The sequence below is a fragment of the Phoca vitulina genome, unplaced genomic scaffold (assembly GCF_004348235.1).
Source record: "Phoca vitulina isolate PV1807 unplaced genomic scaffold, GSC_HSeal_1.0 scaffold60, whole genome shotgun sequence".
Taxonomy (NCBI): Eukaryota; Metazoa; Chordata; class Mammalia; order Carnivora; family Phocidae; genus Phoca; species Phoca vitulina.
Genome location: NW_022589763.1, coordinates 4,989,039 through 5,010,471, shown reverse-complemented (window position 1 = coordinate 5,010,471; position 21,433 = coordinate 4,989,039). Strand labels below are relative to the sequence as shown.

The window sequence follows — 21,433 nt, the reverse complement described above, 5'->3', positions numbered from 1 at the left end:
ATTATAATTATGTGCCTTATATTCTTTTATACTTATCTGCTCTCACTGGTAGACATACGTAAGACATTTTTACTGCTTTGGAATTCCGATAGTATTTTTAAGATTAAAAATTACTATTTGTTTCTAATAAGAAAAGGTGTATACCTTTCAGCATTTTTGGAATTCCGATAGTATTTTTAAGATTAAAAATTACTATTTGTTTCTAATAAGAAAAGGTGTATACCTTTCAGCATTTTTTTCTGAAGCATATACAATAATCCAATTTCCTTTCACAAAATGCCTCCTTAAGGAAGGAATGTAACGTTCAAAACCTCACAGCACTGACCAGCACCATCATCGGGCTGAAGACTGACCAATGCCAAGACACTGTATTGTTTAGGAAAAATATGAAGCTGAGGGAGAAATCTAATGATTCTGTATTTGTGCCTTTGAAAGCAGGAGGAAGTTTCGGAAGATGCCAGTCTCTTGGCTGCGATGGAATCTTAAATCCAGTAAAACCGGCATCTCCTGTCCATTCCAGGCTCATTTGTGTTGCCAAATGGGACAATTATCAGAGCAGGTGGATCAACAGAAATGTTGCTTTCTTGACGGCCCTGCCAAACATAAATTCTAGATCCGTTACTCTCTGCAAAACAGAATTAAAAATACTCAGTCTCAAGGATTTGACGGCAATGGAATTGTATTCAATTTTATCCAGTTGCCAATGAAATTGGGAAACTTACCTAGCGCTCTGGACAATGCTGTCATCCTTCAGAGGCTCTCTTTGAAGGCCAGCCTGACTACGAGGAACCTCTCTGCTCTCCGTCCTTCCCCCACCTTCCCCAATCTCACCACCTGCAGCAACTCCATTTACCTCATCTTTGTTTTCCTAAACTGCCTTCTCTCTTTGGCTGTTTTTTTTTTTTTTTTTTTTTAACAGACCAGAATCTCCAACTAGTGCTATGTCTCAAGAAAGCAACTAATTACAGCACTGTATATTCATAACATTTTTACGTTTCCCTCTATCCTTTTTATATCTCTAATTACATTTAAGCATTTGAGGAATCCATTATGTATCGTAATCAAACATCATCTTGCCTTGCTTCTATTCCTCTTTTAAATCTAGATTTCTAAAATGACTGTTCTATTTTTGTCTGCTTAACCCCAACCTCTCTGGTTTTCCTGGACGGAGAACACTGTTTCAGTGGTGTGTCCGTGAATTCCCGCACAGCCCAGGGACATGAGTTACCGGGATAACCGTATCGGTTCTGTGGCAGAAAATACGAGAGAAGACAGTCATGGGAGCCTGGGCTTTGTGGACAGACAAAACCGAATTCTTCTCCTCTCTCGGCTTCTCAGAAGTCCCTTAATCTCCTGAACCAAAATGGATCCATCAAAAGAATACAAAACTTATTTTGACATTGTTAAGAGGATTACATACATGGGGGATGATGGTCTAGACAACCAGACCTCACACTGTTTCTCAACACCTATTTGTTACTTGTCCTATAAAAATAAGGTGTGTAGGCTCCTCTTCAAAGCAGGAACACCTACCAGACCAGACTTGGTTTCCTCTTTCCCTGATCCCCAAAACACCTTTATAGATTTTTTCAATGGAAAACGCCGTCTGGACATCTGGGGGCCAAAATGCTAACCAACTTCTCCTCTACTGCAGAAATCAATCAGATACACACATCTCACTCTTGAACTTACCTTGAGGTAAGAAGGGCAGGGGGTTAACTGAACTGAAAACTAGGTTTAAAATTCCTTAAACATAAGAGGATTTATAACAGAGGGGGTTTTGTGGTCTTGCAAAACTCTGAAGCCTTCGTTTGTTTTAAAGAGATGCGTGCGTACACAGGAGGTACAAGGCGTTGTCACAAAGAGAAAGCACACTTAGATTCTTGTAAAAAAGGAAGCATCTTCAGATGTTACTTCAGGAGGACCAGGGAGCTACCCATAAACTAGTCAGAATCACTCAGGATAAATATACGGGACATTTCTAGGAGTCAAAGTGAGTGTAAACTTTACTTAGGTGGAAAGATTCTTACAAAAGCCAGAGAAACTAAAAGCACATTTTCTCCCCTTAAAAAAAAAAAAATTCTTCCATGTCACAAGTGGAGATACCACCTTATGTGTGCATTTCCTTACATTGCATTTAGGTGGGTATTAGCAATAAGCAGTGAGAAAAATATACCTGTAGAATCTCCTTGATTTTCACTTTCCATCTGTAGCCCCGTATAGTTGGACCATTCTGTATCACATCCGACACCATGTGCTGCAACAGAAGCAGAGAAAAAACCAGGACTCCTATCTGCTGAAGAGAACATTCTTCTGAAGCTCAGCAGCATTTCTACCAGCAAAGACTTTTCCTATAATATAATGGAACAAATCGATAGATTTGTTGTCATTTGTCAGAATTTCAGATCTCAATAATCTCGAAATTCCACAATATAATCAAGACAGCACGCTGATAAGAACTAAACATGGAAATTTTTAATATTTTAAAATTATATAAATAGGTTGGACAGGAACGGATGTTTTAAAACAACAAAACTAGTTATGTATATATGTACACAGAAAAGGGGGTGTTACAGAGCTCCCCATAAAATCATGAAATTATTGATTAAATGAGGAAATTCAGTGATGGCTACAGGAAGTCATTATCAAGAAGTCTTTCTGGTAACTTCAGGCGTGGGCCTCATTTCCTTAAGACTAACCAAAAGGAAATAATAAAATAAAAGTCAAAATAATTAAGCTCTTCTCCTCCTGTTTCAGTCTAGCTATGGCATGGATGTGAGCCAGCCATGACAATAAAGAATGGGCAGACCTCACACTGTTTCCAATGAAGCTCTAAATCCTTGAGCTTGCAAAACGGAAATAGTGTCCCCGTTTAAAAAACAGCATGGCGGGCGTGAAAGAAGTTACAATACAGCAGCATTGTACAATGGGGACCGCCTCCCAGCGGACCATTTTTTGACTTGGCCAACCAACCATCACCGTGTGGATTTGTGGGCCGAAGTTTAGCATTCTAGACAACCAAGAGGCCTTTTTGCTGAATTGTAAGGGAGGGAATCTATGAAGTGCAAATTAATAAACGATGGAAACAACGTAAATTTATAGACCATCTTAGAGCTCCGGAGTTCGCAAGTCTATATGGGCTTCACAGATGTGAACAAGGCTGCAGTCCTTTCTGGAGGCTCCAGGGCAGAACATGTTTTCTTCTCTTTTACACCGTAGGAAGGTTGATCACATTCTATGGCTTGTGGACCCTTTCCTCTTCAAAGCCAACAATAACCCAGTGAGCCCTGCCACCCCAATGTCACCTCATTCAAACAGTGACTCTGCCTCCCACTTCCACATTTAAGAATTCTTACGATTATGTGGGTCCACCTGGATGAAGCCCAGGATAGTCCTTTTATTTTAAGGTCTGCTCCTTAGCAGGCTTCATTGCATCTGCAGCTTGAATTCTCCTTTGACATTTTAGATGATATGGTCACACTTTTGGAAATGACGAGACAGACATCTTTGTGGGAAGGGGCGTTATTCTGCCTAGGAGAGCAAGCATCTACTTCCTGTTATGTCACACATCTGAAACGGAAGTACACAGAGCTTATGAGATTGAGGTTGAAGGAATAAAATTTATAATGTACTCCGAAAACCACATCATTCTGTTTTAAAACTATGCTCTTGTGTTCTGTATATGTATATCTAATTCTGATACATATTTCCAACGATGATGTTAAATAGAATCTTCTGTGTGCCTTTTGCAGGAACATCCTAAACGTGAAAACATCAAAATCTCATGCATTTATTTTTAAACCTCTAAGCATATAACTATTAACGCTCATTAATATGCCGAGTGAAATCCATGAATACAACAAGACAAGGCATGTCATGTCACAACAGTCTCTAAGGTGAATGGCATAATAATATGGAAACCATAATTTGAAGTAAGCTCTACACCCAACGACGTGGGGCTTGAATTCATGACCCCAAGATCAAGAGTTGCATGCTATACCCAATGAGCCAGGCAGGAACCCCCTGAAAACCATGATTTGATGAGAGACTTGAAAACACAATGAATAAAATAAAAATTAACTACGAATGTCTTAACCAATAAATATGTCCATTGATATGTTCTATTTAGTTCTCTCTCTTTCTCTTTTTCAAAATGTGGGCTGGACTGTCACATCCACTTCCTTTCAAAATCAGCACATATCAAAGGATGACTTCATTTAGTGTTTTGGTGGTTGTGCTTGTTTTAATCAGCCTAGGAAAGGTTATTGAGAAGTACTTTTCTCTATTTTTCATAATCTGAAGTTGATTTTAAGTAATTCTGTTCATCTTTTTTTAGAAATCTATATAGAAAATTAATGTTCCATGTCTTTAACCAATGCATCTGCACAAAAAGAAGTTTGGTTTTTTGTTTTTTGTTTTTAAAGGCATCTCTAAGACGGAACAAAGTTTGATTTGCTGAAATATGTCAAGGACAAAATTTGAAGGCACTCATCAATTAAGATAAAATGTCAATGGAGCTATTATACTCATGAATATTTATGAGGTGAATGACAAAGCATCCAAATATATTTGAAATGTACTCACAAAATGTGTTTTAAAATGCAAAGATACTAAATTGTTTGGGGAAACTCTGACACACTTTCCCAGTCTTTGACAGAAGAAGTCAAAAGAAATAAATCAATGAAAATGTGGAGAATATGCACAATGTGATCAATAATGATGGTTAATAGATATAAATTAAACTGTGAGTCCTAGAAGCAGAGAATGCTCTTTCTGTTTTGGCAAGAGGTACGCACGTTGATTTACCAAAAGGATCAGATGTTTGGTAATAAAGAAAATTATATTAACTCGAAAAAAAGAGTTCTGAAAATATTGTTTGACTGGAACACACACAAACACACACATACAATTTGCTAACAATATGGTAATAACAATACTCTTCTCACCTCAACAGCGCAGAAAACCCTGGGATTAGAGAGCCTCCTTCACCCAAAAAAAGAATTTAAACTCTCTCAGAGAGAACACCCATAACCCATCAAAATTTGCCCCGTCCACATCTCTCTATCACAGTAACTTCAGTTATTTTCTTCAAAACACTTACCTGAAATATCTTTAAAACAGAAATAGCTTCTGGGCACCTGGGTGGTGAGTTGGTTAAGCATCTGCCTTCGGCTCAGGTCACGATCCCAGGGTCCTGGGATTGAGCCCAGCGTTGGGCTCCCAGCTCAGTGGGGAGTCTGCTTCTCCCTCTACCCCTCCCCCCTGCTCCTGCTTGCTCTCTCTCTAAAATAAATAAAATCTTTAAAAAATACAATAAAATAGCTTCTATTGTTTAGAACGGTTTTAGGTTCACAGTAAAGCTGAGCAGAAATCACAGACTGCCCATAGACCTCCTGCACCCATTCGTGCACTGCGTACCCCACTGTCAACTTCTCACACAAGATGTTAAAATCCACAAACTTACACTGACACATCCTTAGTACCCAGAGTCCATGCTTGACATCACGGTTCATTCTTGGTGGTGTGCATCCTGTGGGTTTGGACAAATATATAGTGACGTGTATTGACCATTACAGCATACAGAATAGAGTTACTCTGCTAAAAATCCTCTGTACTCTGCTTATTCATCTCCCACATCTGTCCATCCCCTGGCAACCACCGATCTTTGTACTGCCTCCATAGCTTTGCCTTCTCCAGAATGTCAGAGTTGGAATCATGTAGCATGAAGCCTTTTCAAATGGGCTTCTTTCACTTAGGGATATGCTCCACAAGGTCCCTCCGTGGCTTTCCATGGCCTAAGAGCTCATTTCTTTCTAGCATTGAGTGATGTTCTTACTTGAATGTACAACAGTTTATGTATCCATTCACCCACGGAAGGACACCTTGGTTGCTTCCAAGTTTTGGCAATAATGTTATAAACATCCATGCACAGGTTTTTGTGTGGACATAAGTTTTCAACCCCTCTGGGTCAACACCAACCAAAGAGCAGCATTGCTGGCTTATGGTAAAAGTAAGTTTAGCATTGTAAGAAACTGCCCAACTGTCTTCCAAAGTGACTTTATCATTTTGCATTCCCATAAGCAGTATATGAGAAGTCCTGTTTTCCACATCCTCACCAGCAATTAGTGTTGTAAGCATTTTGCATTTTCACCTTTCCATCATTTGTGTACTTCATTGTTATTTAAATTTGCTGTTCCCTAATAACATATAATGAGGAGCTTCTCTTTATCCATGAATTTGCCGTATGTATTATATGGTGAGGTGTTTGCTCAGATATTTTGCCTATTTTTAAACGGAGTTGTTTATTTTCTTATTGTTGAGTGTTAAGGCTTCTTTGTAGGGATGCCTGGGTGGCTCAGTGGGTGAAGCATCTGCCTGGGATCAAGTCCCGCACCAGGCTCCCTGCTCAGTGGGGAGCCTGCTTCCCCTTCTGCTGCTCCCCCTGCTTGCACTCTCTCTGACAAATAAATAAAATCTTAAAAAAAATAAAGACTTCTTTGTAAATTTTGGATAACAAGAGCCCTTCATCAGATGTGTCTTCTGCAAATATTTCTTCTAGTCTGTGGCTTGTCTTCCCATTGCTGTGATAGTATCTTTCGTAGAGCAGACCTTTTTAATTTTAATGAACTGTTGGCTATCAGTTATTCCTTTCATGGACTGGGGTTGTATATAAGATGTCACCCAACATGGGGCTCGAACTCACAACCCTGAGATCAAGAGTCTCAAGCTCTCCAGCTGAGCCAGCCAAATATCCCTAGATTTAATTTTTTGCATGTGGAGGGCCAGGCGTTCTAGCACCCTTTTGTTGAAAAGATGATCTCTTCTCTATTGTCTTTCCTTTGTTCCTTCGTCAAAGATCAGTTGACTATGTTTGTGTGGGTCTATTTCTCAGCTGCCTGATCTGCTGAATTTGCCCATTTGTCTATTCTTTTGCTAATGCCACACTGTCTTGATGATGAACTATCTTTATATTCATGTGCTTACTTGCTTATATATTGGCTCTTCCCTCAGTCTTCTCTGTCTTAACAATGCATCAATAAGTAAGCGTTCTGAAATACATATATTGGATAAGTTGGGTTAAAGAGGAAAACAAAATGTCAACTACCTTCATCCGTTCATCTCATTCAGAAGCATAATGTGACCGGGACAAGACAGAGAGGCAGGACAGTGGCCATGGGTGGTGCTGGTGACCAGAAATGGCTGAACACTGAAGCGTACGGGCTTTGGTCAAAGGTGTACTTAGAGGCAAGTTCATACTCATATAAAAGTTTCCCGCAGTGAGCTAACAAGCAAAACCAACATTACATTCACAAGTCATTCAACTTAATGAGTTACAAAAGGGAAAAGGAAAGTGAACAACCCTGAGACAGCACAGCAAATGAAATATAGATTAAAATGGCAACTAATGAGTTAGGAAAAATGTGAATCTACAAAAGAAAAAAATAATGGGCAAATTAACAGAAAGAGGACAGTTGAAGACATAACCTATTTTTTCTGCGCTTGACAGAGTAAAAGGCGAAAATAAGCAAGGAAAATTAATAAGTACGTAAGATTGAATTAACTGCTACGTATCAAACGGTGTGGTCCCAGGTCTATTTATTAAATAGCCGATTTTTTGCATTTCTAATGCCACGTTATTAAAAACCAATTCTTCTAAGGCAATTGATTACTTTTGAACATACTCAATTTATCAAATTTCCCAAAATCAGTTTTAAGGAAAATTCATCTTAAACACAGTAAATGAATTTGAATTAATTAATTTGAATTCATTTTTCCTATTAATTCCTTCTCAATGAGGGTTGTTTATCTGAATCACAGAATATAAACAGTGATTTTAGTGACCATTTTCTTAAATCTAGTACAAAAATAGATGCACAGAAGAAAAGTCATTACCAGAGTCCCTGGCTGGTTCAGCCTATGGAGCATTTGACTCTTGATTTCGGAGTTGTAGGTTTGAGCCCCACGTTGGGTGTAGAGATTACTTAAAAATAAAATCTTAAAAAAAAAGGTCATTACCCTGAGGGCCTAATTCTCCCAAAGAATCTGGGCTGAAAATGGCTATATGGACTCACTTTTTGTGCATATAATGTTTAACCCCGCTGTATTCAAATGAAGTCATATTAAAGCAACAGAATTTTTTCATCTCTGAAAATGCAGTATTATGATATGGTCAAGCACTGTTTATCACTGCCAACTATTGCATTTTGAAGAGAGTTATTTGTTTAAACCTTTCCAGCCCCTTTATCTAACAATTGCACTTCTGGAAAATGTAAACATTGTCAGATAAATATACAAGATGCATATTGAGAGATTTAGAAAAAAACATTTTTTCTATAATCATAAAAAACCTTGAAACCAGCTAACATATAACAAGAGATGCTCATAAAACAGCTATTGACCTGATGCATATTTAATGAGGTGGAAACGCTCACCTTCACAATCACCTCATCATTCCTGTGGGGCAGGTGTGACTATCTCTGCTTCCCACAGAAGGTTCCGGAGGAGGAAGCCTTTCACAGTGGATAAGAAATTGCTTGTTGTTACTAAGTGAGAAGCTGAGAATTTGGATTCCAAGTTCCATAGCTGCACCTCCGACTTTATCACTTTCTCTGCTATCAAACTGCGAAGAAGCAAACAGAGCACATGATTCAGACAACACTATGAGGCCAATTGAAATACATGTAGGTAGCCGGCATCTGCACACCAAAGCACACGAAACATCTTTACAGAGACCTACCAAATGTCAAAGGGGCTTTCCGTCTGAGGACTGCTTCTCCCTCCCTTTTCCTATGTGTGCAGTCTAATTTTTCTACTATAAACATGTTCATTTAATGTATATATATTTAATTTCATAAAAAGAAAACAATGATTACCGATAAGCCCCAGAAAAATTAGTCTTTGATTTAATCAGTAAAAGAGACAAAACTCTGTAAAAGATGATGAAAAGGCAGGAGTCAGGAAAAAAAAAAAAAAAAGGCAGAAGAAGGAAATCAACAACACTAGACATGAGAAACGGAATAGTGCAGATGTACAGAAAAGAAATTAAGGATTTATAAGGCAATGCCGTGTACAAATCTGTACAGATACATTGGAAAATTTTAGAGAAGTTGGGAATAATCCTTGGAAAATATAAATTACCAGAATTAAATCAAGCATCCTAGAAGAACTTGGAAATCTGTGTAAATCGATAAAAGAAAGAGAGGAAAAGAAAGCTAAAAAGAAAAACAAAAATCAGGAAATGATAGTCAAGATTCTGGGGTCACACAGATTTACTGATGAGTTTATTCAAGTTTAAACAACAAAATAATATCATTCGCTCACATACACAGAGGGTGGGAATCCACTGTGTTCACTGCTTGCATGATTCTGAAGGGAATATGTGAAGGATACGGGGCAGGGGAAGCATAGGACACATCAGTATGTTCAGCTCTCAGAAACGTCCTTTTAAATCTTGTGCAGAAAGCTAAAATGTACAAGAGTTACAAATGGAGCCGCCCTGGTCAGCGAGAGGGAGAGAAGAGCAGGGGAGAGAAGGCAGGAGAGTCAGCGGAACTCTATCGACTCTATTCTAGCAGAATAGTGCTATCAAAATTGGTTTCCTACTAGAACCATTTGGGTGATTTCAAAGAATGCTGATGTTTGGACCCCTCCCAAAATATTCTGATGGAATTCGTCTTGTGCGTGGCCTGGGCATCCAGACTTTTAAAATCTTCCCAGTTGGACCCAGTGTGCAAATCTGAAAACAAGTGGCTTAGAAATCACCGAGAGATCAGGGCGCCTGGGTGGCTCAGTCAGTGAAGGATCTGATTCTTGATTTCAGCTCAGGTCATAATCTCAGGGTCATGAGATCGAGCCCCCTGTTGGGCTCTGCGCTGGGCATGAAGCCTGCTTGAGATTCTCTCTCTCTCCCCTCCTCCCCCAACACGTGGTCCCTCCCTTTCTCTCTCAAATAAATAAATAAAATCTTTAAAAAAGAAAAACATCCACGAGAGATCTTATGGATTCTGGTTGCTTCGGCACAGGAGAGGTTGGTGATAGCTCAATAAACCCCAGGTCATGACGATGCTGCAGGTCTGCAGACCACACTCTGAGCCGCAGGGATCTAAGAGGATCCTACCTGCTCTCTCCAATGTCCAACATTTGTCCAGTGTCTAGAACCTTCTCCCCATCCTTGCTTGCAGTTCATGACCTTCCTATTTCACTGGGAGAGGATGAAGCATCAGTAGAGAGAATCCATCAGCTCTGCCTTCCAGTCTACCCACCGATCCACCTTCATGCCCACACAGTTCAGCCCTCCCTCTGTGAGCTCAGTCCACCGAGATGCCCATCCAGTTGCATGTCAGCGTGGACTTCTCCGAGACTCCCGCAGTCCTCCCTGCCTTTCTCTATCACTATTAGGCAGTCACACTGAACTACATCCATCAAATCAGCAGCAGGCGATTCCTCTGCTACCAAACCTCGCCCCCGCCAAAAGGAACAGAAAAAATAATCTTCCTCTCATCCCCATTTCCTTTTTCAGGAACTGCCCCGTTGTTCTCTCCTGATGGTTAAACACCTTGGAAAAAATTTGGTTGATTATGACATCTTTGGATCTGATCTCTAGCTTATATTTTTTGAGGTCACCGGTGACCTCCATGCTGTGGCATGCAATGCCTGGACTTACTACATCGTTTTAAAAATTTTAATTCCAGTTACTTAACATACAGTGTGATATTACTTTCAGGTGTACAATATAGCGATTCAACACTTCCATCCATCACCCCAACTTCTTCACCCGTCCTCCCACCCTGGACTTACTGTGTCATCTGACACAGTCCTCACGGTCTCCACCTTGGAAACCTTTCCTCATGTGCACACCTCGCTTTCCCGTTCTGTCCCTCCATAGCTCCCTAGCTGTTTGTTTCCAAGCTCCTTTGTCTGTTTCCCTTGGGTACAAAACTGTACGGGGTCTTCAGATGTTTCTATTTGCTTGTCTACACAAACTCCCACCAAGATCTCATGGAGCAGAATGGCGTGAAACTTCACCTCTCTGCCCATAGCCGGGCTGCACCACCCAGGTGCCCCAGTATTTCTCAATGGTTTTAATTTATATTAAGAAAATAAAAAGCATTATTGGCAATATCAAGTACATTTTAAATATGGGGAGAGGGGTGCCTGGGTGGCTCAGTTGGTTAAGCGTCCGACTCTTGATCTGAGCTTAGGGCTTGTCATCAGTTCAAGCCCCACATTGGGCTCCAAACAGGGCGTGGAGCCTACTTAAAAAAAATAAATAAATAAAGGCAGGGAGGGGGCCTGGGGCAAACTCTTTTTTTTTTAGATTTTTTATTTTTTTTTTTTATTTTTTATTTTTTTTTTTTAAAGATTTTATTTATTTATTTGAGAGAGAGAGAATGAGAGACAGAGAGCATGAGAGGGAGGAGGGTCAGAGGGAGAAGCAGACTCCCTGCCGAGCAGGGAGCCCGATGCGGGACTCGATCCAGGGACTCCAGGATCATGACCTGAGCCGAAGGCAGTTGCTTAACCAACTGAGCCACCCAGGCGCCCAGATTTTTTAAAAAAAATTTATTTACTTGATAGAGAGAGAGGCAGCGAAAGAGGGAACAACAGCAGGGGGAGTGGGAGAGGGAGAAGCAGGCTTCCCGCGGAGCAGGGAGTCTGATGCAGGGCTCAATCCCAGGACACTGGGATCATGACCTGAGCTGAAGGCAGATGCTTAAGGACTGAACCACCCAGGCACCCCTGAGGCAAAATGTTTTAGAATAGTGCTTCCCAAACTTTATTGTGCATATAAAACACCTGGGGATCCTGTCAAAATGCAAATTCAGATTCAGAAGCTCTGCGGGCAGGACCAAGGATTTGCATTTCTTAGAGGCTCCCAGATGATGGCCAGAGTGTAGCAGGTCTGTGGGTGAATAAATAGACCTTAGAAGTCTTTTTGGCCTTTAGAAATATTGAAACATATAAAACCATAGAAAGAAGAAAAAGAAATCATTTTGTGTTCTTCCTACCCCTGATTTATCATTGGCAATATGTTGGTCTATGTGGGTTCTCTTCATCGGTAGAGACAGCATTTCTCTTCCCTACATGGACTCAGTAAAAAAAAAAATAAAAAAAAATTGATTACGCATATCCAACCAGTGTATGGGATGCTGAGTATATAAAAATAAGTGGAAACCCAGCACGTCTGGTCAGTGAAGCATCCGTTTGCATGAATGTGAAGGAACAAAAGACAGACAAAAGGTGACAATTCAGGTTCAATTGCTAAGGTGGGGGCCCACACAAAACTCCATGTGAACATGTACACTTTGTTTAGCAAATACTAAATGCTCAGCATTCCCTTCTGCACATTAAAAACCAGAAGATTAACAATAGCTCACGATCAACTCAAAGAACTTGCACATAATTCCTCTGTAACATTCAGAAATGATTTCTATCACTGATAATTCATCTGCATAATGTGTAATTATGTGGCAAAGACAGATAAATAGTAGCCCATCAATGATATTTCAAGAAAAGTACTTCGGGAAGTTCACTCTGAGTGAACACATGCACATCTTGTGGTATTTGGTTTGATTTCCATTATGGAACCAATTGTGTTCTGATGATAGACAAAATTACTTCCACTATGACAACCACCTTATTAAAATGGCATTATAGTTTCGTATAAAATTGGATGTTTTGAGAATTGAAAAAGGAACTACTTCATTTCTGTGTTCATAAAAACGGTCTGTGAACAATGGTTTGTGTAACTGTAGGTTTGTGTTTTTATATTTTGTGCAGAGCTTGCACATAGTCGGGAAAGGATGGTCCCTCTCCCCTTACACTACAAGTAGGCTAGTCATTTGTCCATTCACTCATTCACGATATAACCAAACGATTAAGATAAATTTCCTACCTTTGAGGATCTCAGCTCACAAAGGAAAACATGTATGTGGATGAGTATTAGCTCCTGAGGGCACGGGAGAGAGAATGGAAATACAGCATTGTGGGCACAGGAGGGAGAACAGATCGACCAGACTCATGTGAATGGAGTGTCGGTTTTAATAAGTCTCGAAGAATTAAAAACTTAAAAAATGCATTCTAAGGTTTTCACTCTCTCGGGGTGAGTAAAGGAAGTTAGTGTCAGATGGCACAGAATGTGAAAAAGCTTGGGGACAGCTTCAGCATGGCCAACATGGAAACAGAGGGACCGGATGAAACAGATGAAAGGTAAGAAAGAGTATGGCCAGATTCGGACAGACTTTGTTCCTCAAAGGAGGGACTTTAGCTAGAATGAAGGGACACCTCTTTGCCCGATGGCACCAAAATTTAGAAGATACAAATTTTTTAAAGATTATGCAAATTAAACTGTTACACTGACATAGGACAATGTATGCATTTCTTTGGCAGTAATAGAAAAAAATCTGAGTTTTGAGCCTGCTTCAAAAAGAGTCAGTGAAAAGTCTGCTTCACCATCAGATGGCCCCAAAAGTGATTACATTGATCAGTGGGCCATTTCATAAAATGTGTACAGTTTGGGTGCTTGGGACAGAAAAGCCAGGACTTTGAAATTGAGGGTGTTTGTGGAAAACAAGGATGTGTCAACCTTTTTATTTTGTAAAAGTGTTTAAAGATGTGTTAAAGGCATGTATGTGTGTATATATAAAACAAAATTATCTTGCTTATGCTATAATTAAAGCCAGCAGTCCTTTATATCACTCTTCCCCATCTCTGGAACTCCAGAGGTATGCATTTTTAACTACTTTAGCTGTTTCTTCAGGTATTTACTTCCTTTTTTTTTAAAAAAAAAAAAGCAAGGATGTGCTATTTTTTAGTTTTAGAGATTATCCACCTATTACTTACTGATTTGTGTCTCTTACCATTTCCACCCTAACACTTCTCCTACTCCCCAACACCATATAACAGTCACAGATTTTGGCTAAATCAGAAGACTTGGTTTATATTATTAAGGCTATATACTTATTACTCAGAGCCAAACCATATAATGCACAATGAAGCAGTTTCCTTTTGTACAACTCTTCAGTTTTCGCTGGTGTAGTAATTGCCTGATACTTGCTTGACTTATTTTTATTTATCTATTATTGAGCTATCACCAACCTCTCTGACAGAAGCATACATCTGTTCTCAAAAATATTCAAACAAGGGGTGTCTGGGTGGCTCAGTCGGTTAGGCGTCTGCCTTTGGCTCAGGTCGTGATCCCAGGGTCCTGGGTTCGAGTCCAACACTGGGCTCCTTGCTCAGTGGGGAGCCTGCTTCTCCTTCTCCCACTCCCCCTGCTTGTGCTCTCTCTCTATGACAAATAAATAAATAAAATCACTGAAAAAAATATTCAAACAAATCTGTGTCATTTTGGCCTGGTCTCCAGACATGCTATGAAGCTTTCATACTTGATTTCTCTTCACCATCACTCTTGGAATTTCTTTTTGTTTTATCTCTTGTCTTGGCATTCCTGTGTCTTTACCCTCAATGTTTTCTCTTTTGCTAAAGCACACACTTTAGTACTTAACTCAGAAAAGAAGGTAAATTATTGGGGCTTTGAAAATCTGCAAATATAGTATTTTACATACACACTTGATTGATAATTCTGCTTGGCATGGGATTATCATTATGTTGAAATTTTCAAACCTCAGAAAATATGGAGAGTGAGTCAAGATTTGATGGTTCAGATAACTTTGGGAAGTTAGATGAGCTAATGTCAGTATTTTAGGACCCGCACAAGCAAACCATAATAGAAGTAATTGTGGATTTCTTAGTAAGGAATAGGTACTTGTCTAATACAAAAATGGTTTTAAAAATGGGGGCTGTTTGTGGACCGATATGATTCCTTTGTTCATCACTATTGTTGAAAGGTCTCGAAATATGATCCATATTGCTTTCAAGTCTCTTCATCTACACATCGGTGATGGGGTAATCTCTGATTTGGGGAAAGCAATTTTGCTATCATAGCTTCTGCCATTCTTTTCAGCTGCTACCCTAACTGTGGGAAGTTTATTCCCCAAGCAGTCCACACGGTTCAGGTTGTTATACCTACAGAGAGCTCTTCTTTGCCAAAAGCAGATAAAACCCACTACAAGAGTCTCATGCATTGAGAAACAGTATTCTCATAAACGGTTACTTTTCCCGCAGTCAAACTGAATAAGGGGGCAATGAATCACCAGACTTCTGACCCAGGAAAAGTTGTATAAATCAATGGTACTCTCTAAATAATATATGAGACTCAATACTCAATATGTTTCACACTGAGGTCTGGGAGGAGGGGGACATTGGGGATAGCTGAGAAGAGATTAATGAGACTGTGTATGTTTCCTGCTCTGCTGGTAAATAACTCAGTATTTGCCAGGAAGTCATTGAAGGAAAACAGTAGACCCTGCATTTAAGTCTGAAATATTTTGAGACCGTACTCAAGAGAAATTAATTAAGTGCTACAATATCAATGATTAAATAAGTCTTTGGGGAAATGAGGAAACTCACTAAAAAAAGGAACAGGAAGAAAAAGGAAGCCAATTCTAAGCAACAGTGGAAGAACCAACGCATACGAAGTCGTAAACACAGTTCATTCGAGGCATGGTCAATATACTTTATACAGCATATACTTTATATTTCTCACCTTCTTATGTCACTCAGTCAGTATTGTTGGGCCTTGTTTCTGTAAGGCACAATCCATGAGTCCTCAGATAGAGTGGGTTAGTCAGGGGAACATCCAAGGCGGGTGGGAGAGGGGCCTTGGAAGGGGAAGATGGTGGACGGCAGGAATTACGTAAAGAGAAGGACAGGATATTCGGTAAAGGGATAGGGAACAAAGTGGAGGCCATTCCTGTCTTTGGGATGTCAGACCTACAGGAGAAACAGAGGCATTTCTGAAAGCCATTGCAGGGATGGATAGCTCCATTTAGGTACACGTGATTTCACTCAAAACACCCAGAAGTCAATGACAGGTGTAAGTCAAGCTTCCTGGAGAAAGTTACATGTGATGAATCAGGAATTTGCAAAGGACTAAAGTGTGGTAGAGGAAAAAAAAAAAAAAGAAATTCCATATTGGAGAAGATGAGGATTAACTGGGATTTGAAACAGCAGACAAGTGCCAATGCAGACAGGAAGAAAGGGAGGTGAGAGTGAAGACAGAACAGATGACCAAAGGGAAGAACACATTCCAAGATCCTCACCTCTTAGGGTGAAGACCAACTTTAACCGAATATAAAACTTGGGTTCTCCATGAACTAGATGCTCCCACATTCTCAGCAGGATCTCATCAGCGACACACCTTCCCACTTGGGCATCCAAAGCTTCCACCACATAGTCATTCTTGCCTCTGTTCCAGGTCAGATGCTAAGAGCTTAGCAGCTGGTTGGTTATGGGCCATGATGGAGAGAAGTCAGTGGGATCCTCAAATGGCACCAGAAAGTGGTAAATTGGTACAACCATTTTGAAGGATAGTTTGTCTAACACTCTGCTAAGCACTTTACAAATTTTGTTGATGGTATTATCTCGGTCCTCCAGAGAATGTAATGGCAGCTTAGAGAGGTAAATCGATTGACTTCAAGTCACCTGTCAGAGCTTGGTTTTGAGCTCACATTAGCCAGACTCCAGAGCTCTTGTTTGGTCCCTTGCCCTCCCTCCCACCAAAGCCAAGATAATAAATACAAATGACACAGTGCTATGGTTCTCGAGTTTCGCCTATGTAAAAATGGGACCTTTTTATAATGCCAGGACTAGATACCGGAACTCACAGCTCTTTTAGAAATAGCTATTTTATGTCAAATTTTTACAAAATACCATTGTTTGTACCCATCTAAGAAATGACATTCTTATAGAGAAATAAATATAGACATGGTGTTCTGATTCCATCATAATCATGTTTTATGCTTTAAAATTTGGTGCTATTGACTATATGTTTCTGTCCCCCCAAAATCCAAGTTAGAACTCAGCCTCGATGGAGTGGTATTTGGAAGGAGGGGCCTCTGGGAGGTGATTAGGTGATGAGGGTGCAGCCCTCATGAATGGGATTACTGACCTAATAGAGAGGCCCCAGAGAGGGGACACATTGTGAAGACTACAAACCAGGAAGTCAGGTTTCACCAGACACCTGCTCACACCTTGATCTTGGACTTCCAGCCTTAGAACCATGAGAACTAAATGTCTGTTGTTTATAAGCCACCCAGACTGCAGTATTCTGGATGAAGACAGCGGGTTTGGGTTTGTGATGGATTAAGATAGAAACAGGAAGAAGTATAGACCAACCTTAGGGTTAGTGCATGTTCCAAATGGATTTAATTTTCTATTGACTCCTAAATCCATACTGGAAAAGAAAAGCACAAATTCCAGCAAATGAAGCTAAATTAGTGAATTCCCGTAGTAGTAACCCTCTACAAGATGTATTTGTATTTTTGTAGGGTTTATTTCTTAATCTGTGTAAGTTAGTGAGCCCCAGTTGAACGACACACAAGAAATGATACAAACAAAAGAGAAAACCTACAAAAAGCAGTTGGAAAAGACAGGAAGAGAGGGAATTTTGCTAAAAGCTAGTGGTCTGTGCCGTTAGAATGTGGTTAAATGGTGAATGAGAAATGCCAAGTAAAAACTAGTGATCAGATCTGCACATTAGCTGGGGCAAGGAATGAACCACGAGGTACACTGCATACAGCTCAGATTAAATACTGTGTAGAGTAGGAAGAAGCACCAGTAATGAATCAAAGTCACAAAATTTATGTAACACCGGCACCAAACCACAGAGGGTCAACTATAAAGATTTTCATTTTGGTACAGAGAGGAAAGTCCAACAGAACAGCATTATTCAACTTTTTTTTTAAGAGTTTATTTATTTAGGGGTGAGTCTACTTCTCCCTCTCCCACTCCCCCTGCTTGTGATTCCTCTCTCTCTGTGAGAGAGGGAGTAGGGGAGGGGAGATAGGAGCAGGGGAGTAGGAGACGGAGAAGCAAGCTGCCTGCTGAGCGGGGAGCCCAAAGCAGGACTCGATCCCAGGACCCCAGGATCATGACCTGAGCCAAAGGCAGGTGCTTAAGTGACTGAGCCACCCAGGCGCCCCTTAAGTTCAACTTTTATACGACAATCTTTGAAACTCTGTCTTAAAACTCAGCATATTATTACTCAAAATTGTTTTCAAAATGGTTACTTCTCTCACTGAATAAACATATTCATCGACTTTAAGAAACTGGAAAATAATTTCTTTACCTAGGGACTCAATACTGAAGTATGGATTCACAACAATAAAAACCAGATAAAACAATTACAGAATATCAGCTCTGAGTGCAGTGATCCTGAAACCTTACACTTGGTCCAGTCGACATGGATATTGCAGCCTATCCTAACTGCATGTGATAAATTAAAAGTAGAAATGCACATCAGCCATCATTTTAACATTCCAGACTGCTGGTAAATCTACCTGAAAGATGTTCACCTTCAGCCTAATGATATATTTATGTGGATTCAAAATTCCTGTGAGCATTAATGGAAACTTTGATCCTTTAATGAATGCAAAGACAGAACGTTCGGACCAACTCTTAGATGATATATTTAATTTATTCCTAAAATATAGAATACTGCTTGCTGTGACTATGCCAACCGGAGTAATTGGTTGCAATTAAAATAATGAGATATTCCAAATAATGATACATACAATACAAATGCAGGATGATATGTAATTTGTAATTCCTAGATAATTTTTATGCTGATACATTTCTTTGTAATTATAATAATCTTTTGAGCTAATACAAATACATTTTGTCGTATGGATTATATTCTGGAAGAATAATTTTTCAACATAGCTAATTTGAAAAGCGTTTGATTAGACCTAAAAAAATAGCATATGAGTATAATTTGGAAAAAGGAACTCCGGGAAGCCATTTGATGGTATCCACACAGTTGAAAACGTGCTTACTCTTTGACCCAGCGTTTCCAGTCCTGGATAAATATCCAATGTAAACGGGTATGTGTGTTCACTGAAAGATACGGGCAAGAATGCTTATGTGTTGGTTGCCACTCTGCAGGATTTTCTTTTTAATTTCTCCTTTTTATGGCTTTTTTAAAAAAAGATTTTATGTATTTATTAGAGAGAGCAGGAGCAGGGGGAGAGAGAGAAGCAGACTCCCGCTGAGCAGGGAGCCTGACGAGGGGCTTGATCCCAGGACCCCGGGATCATGACCTGAGCCGAGGGCAGACGCTTCACCGACTGGACCACCCAGGCGCTCCACTCTGCAGTGTTTTTAAGCTACAGACTTTTGAAAATAAAAGGAAGGTACTCCCTATCTGACCTGCTTCAGTTTGGAGGCAGCAATGATGATTTAGAAACTGGATACAGTCACCACATGGCAGAAATACTGCCTAATTATTACATGTGCTTTAAGACAATTTAGTTCATATCCTAGATAATAGGATACTTAACATATAGCTGGCTAATATTTATTGAATGCTGTGTGCAAAAATAAATTCATTGAGCGCCTGTGTGAATATTGCTCTAAGTACTCGATGTATATTGACTCCTTTACTCCTGAAAGCAACTTTATGAAATGTTTTTTTGTGCCTTGTGTTTGAGAAGCTGAAAACAATCAGCCAGTAGGGCAACACCATGGTTGAGGGGCAAGAGATGAGGGACGAGCCTGGAGAGGTAGGTAAAGGCAAGTCACGCAAGGCATTTTAGGCTAAGCTATGAGTTTCGCTTCTGTGTTAAGTGGGATTGGAAGCACTGGGGCGGGGGGAGGAACTTGAGAAAGACTGATAACTTATAACCAAAAATGTGGAATGTTTGGTTAATAATTACTGGATTGCACAAGAGGACGAGTGGGTCTAAGGAGAGCCCTAGGAAACTCTCACAACAGCAAAAATGAAAACGGTGGCAGCCGGGGGTAACGTGCCAGTGGTGGGCATGAAGGAAATTGGACAGGTTAGGTAATTAATTTTTAAAAGAGTTTATTATTTTTTTAAGCTTCTATTTATTTATTCGACAGAGAGACAGAGCACAAGCAGGGGGAGCGGCAGGTAGAGAGAGAGAAGCAGGCTCCTTGCTGAGCAGGGAGCCTGATGCAGGACTCGATCCCAGCACCTCGGGATCGTGACCTGAGTGGACCGACTGAGCCACCCAGGTGCCCCTAAAATATTTTATTATTAAATAATCTCTATATGCAACATGGGGCTCAGACTTACAACCCTGAGATCAAGAGTGGCATGCTCTACTGATTGCCAGCTGGGTGCCCCTGGACTATAATTTTAAAATGGACTGGACAGGCTTATTGATATGGTCTATTAATGGGTGTGGCGAGACAGAAAGACAGGAATCAAATGTGTAAGTCTGAGTTCACCTGCTGTTTACTGAGATGGAGACACTGGGGAAGACTATATGTTTGTGTGCAATCTAGAATCAACAGCTTTATGTTGGATGTGTTAACTTTGAGTTGCCTTATAGGCATCCAAGGGTAGATAACAATCAGGTAGTTGCATTTAGGATTTTAGGGATGAGGTCAGGGCTGCAGACAAGAATTGGGGGGTCATCTTGATAGGAAGGCGATATATGACCATGGGAACAGATAATTTTGCCTTTGGAGACAGAGCACCTGGAGAAAACATGGAGGTCAAGGATGGGGTCTTGGGAGAGCCCATCATTTACAAGGAGGACAGAAGAGATAGTAAGAACAATGAGAAAAACTGACCAGGTTTGTGCTAACATCAGAGATAAGGAAATGTATTTACAACAGAAATTAATGGGAAATAAAAGTATTAAAACTTAAGGACAATAGCCAAACAATTTTAAATACTATTTACAAAGTTTCCCAGATTTAACTTAGTAGCAATCAAAATGAGAACATTAAAATATATGCAAAATTCTAATATTATATACTTGTGTGTGTGAACGAAAAATTGAAAAAAAATCTTTATCATGTAGCATGAGAAGTCGGGTTTTCCTGATGGTTGGTCCCAAGAGAGATCTCAGCTAAGAAATGAGTATCTTTGCTTTCTGGAGCTGACAGACATAGATCGAGGGCAGTGTCTTTCCTTAAATGTCACAACCACCATCTCTATACCTTCCAAAATCAGTTCCTGATAAACGATGGTACCTGATTACATGACACGCTGATGTTTTGTTAACTGCGGTTTCCCAGGTGACCGTTGCAGACGAATGCCATATGGCAACTCGGCCATTTATCAGACAGCACAGAGAGAGGGCAGAACAGCACCTGCCTGGCTCCTACGCCTTTGAGGAAGAATAATCTAGATCGTCAAAGTTTCCTACTAAATTGCCACGTTGGAACAAGAATGTTGTATTAATCAGCATTAGTTGTGTAAAAGAGGCGCTCCTTGGGTGCGAATTTCACCTACAGATTTCACAATCTGTATTTGCTCTGTACACGTCCAAAGTGAACATAGCCCTTCTCCCTCCAGAACGGGGCAAGGGGAGCTTCTGGTAGCAAAACACCATGGCGG

The 21,433-nt window shown here is 40.1% G+C and overlaps 1 protein-coding gene across 1 annotated transcript in view; it reads right to left on the bottom strand.

Moving 5' to 3' along the window:
- Positions 1-6,739: 6,739 nt before the first annotated feature.
- Positions 6,740-21,433, bottom strand: part of STS (steroid sulfatase) — a 548,358-nt gene continuing 533,664 nt past the window's right edge. The window contains exons 12-13 of the transcript XR_004297752.1: positions 8,433-8,620; positions 6,740-7,049 (exon numbers count right to left, since the gene is read on the bottom strand). The gene's annotated coding sequence lies outside the window, so the exon portion shown is untranslated. The remainder of the gene's footprint in view (positions 7,050-8,432; positions 8,621-21,433) is intronic.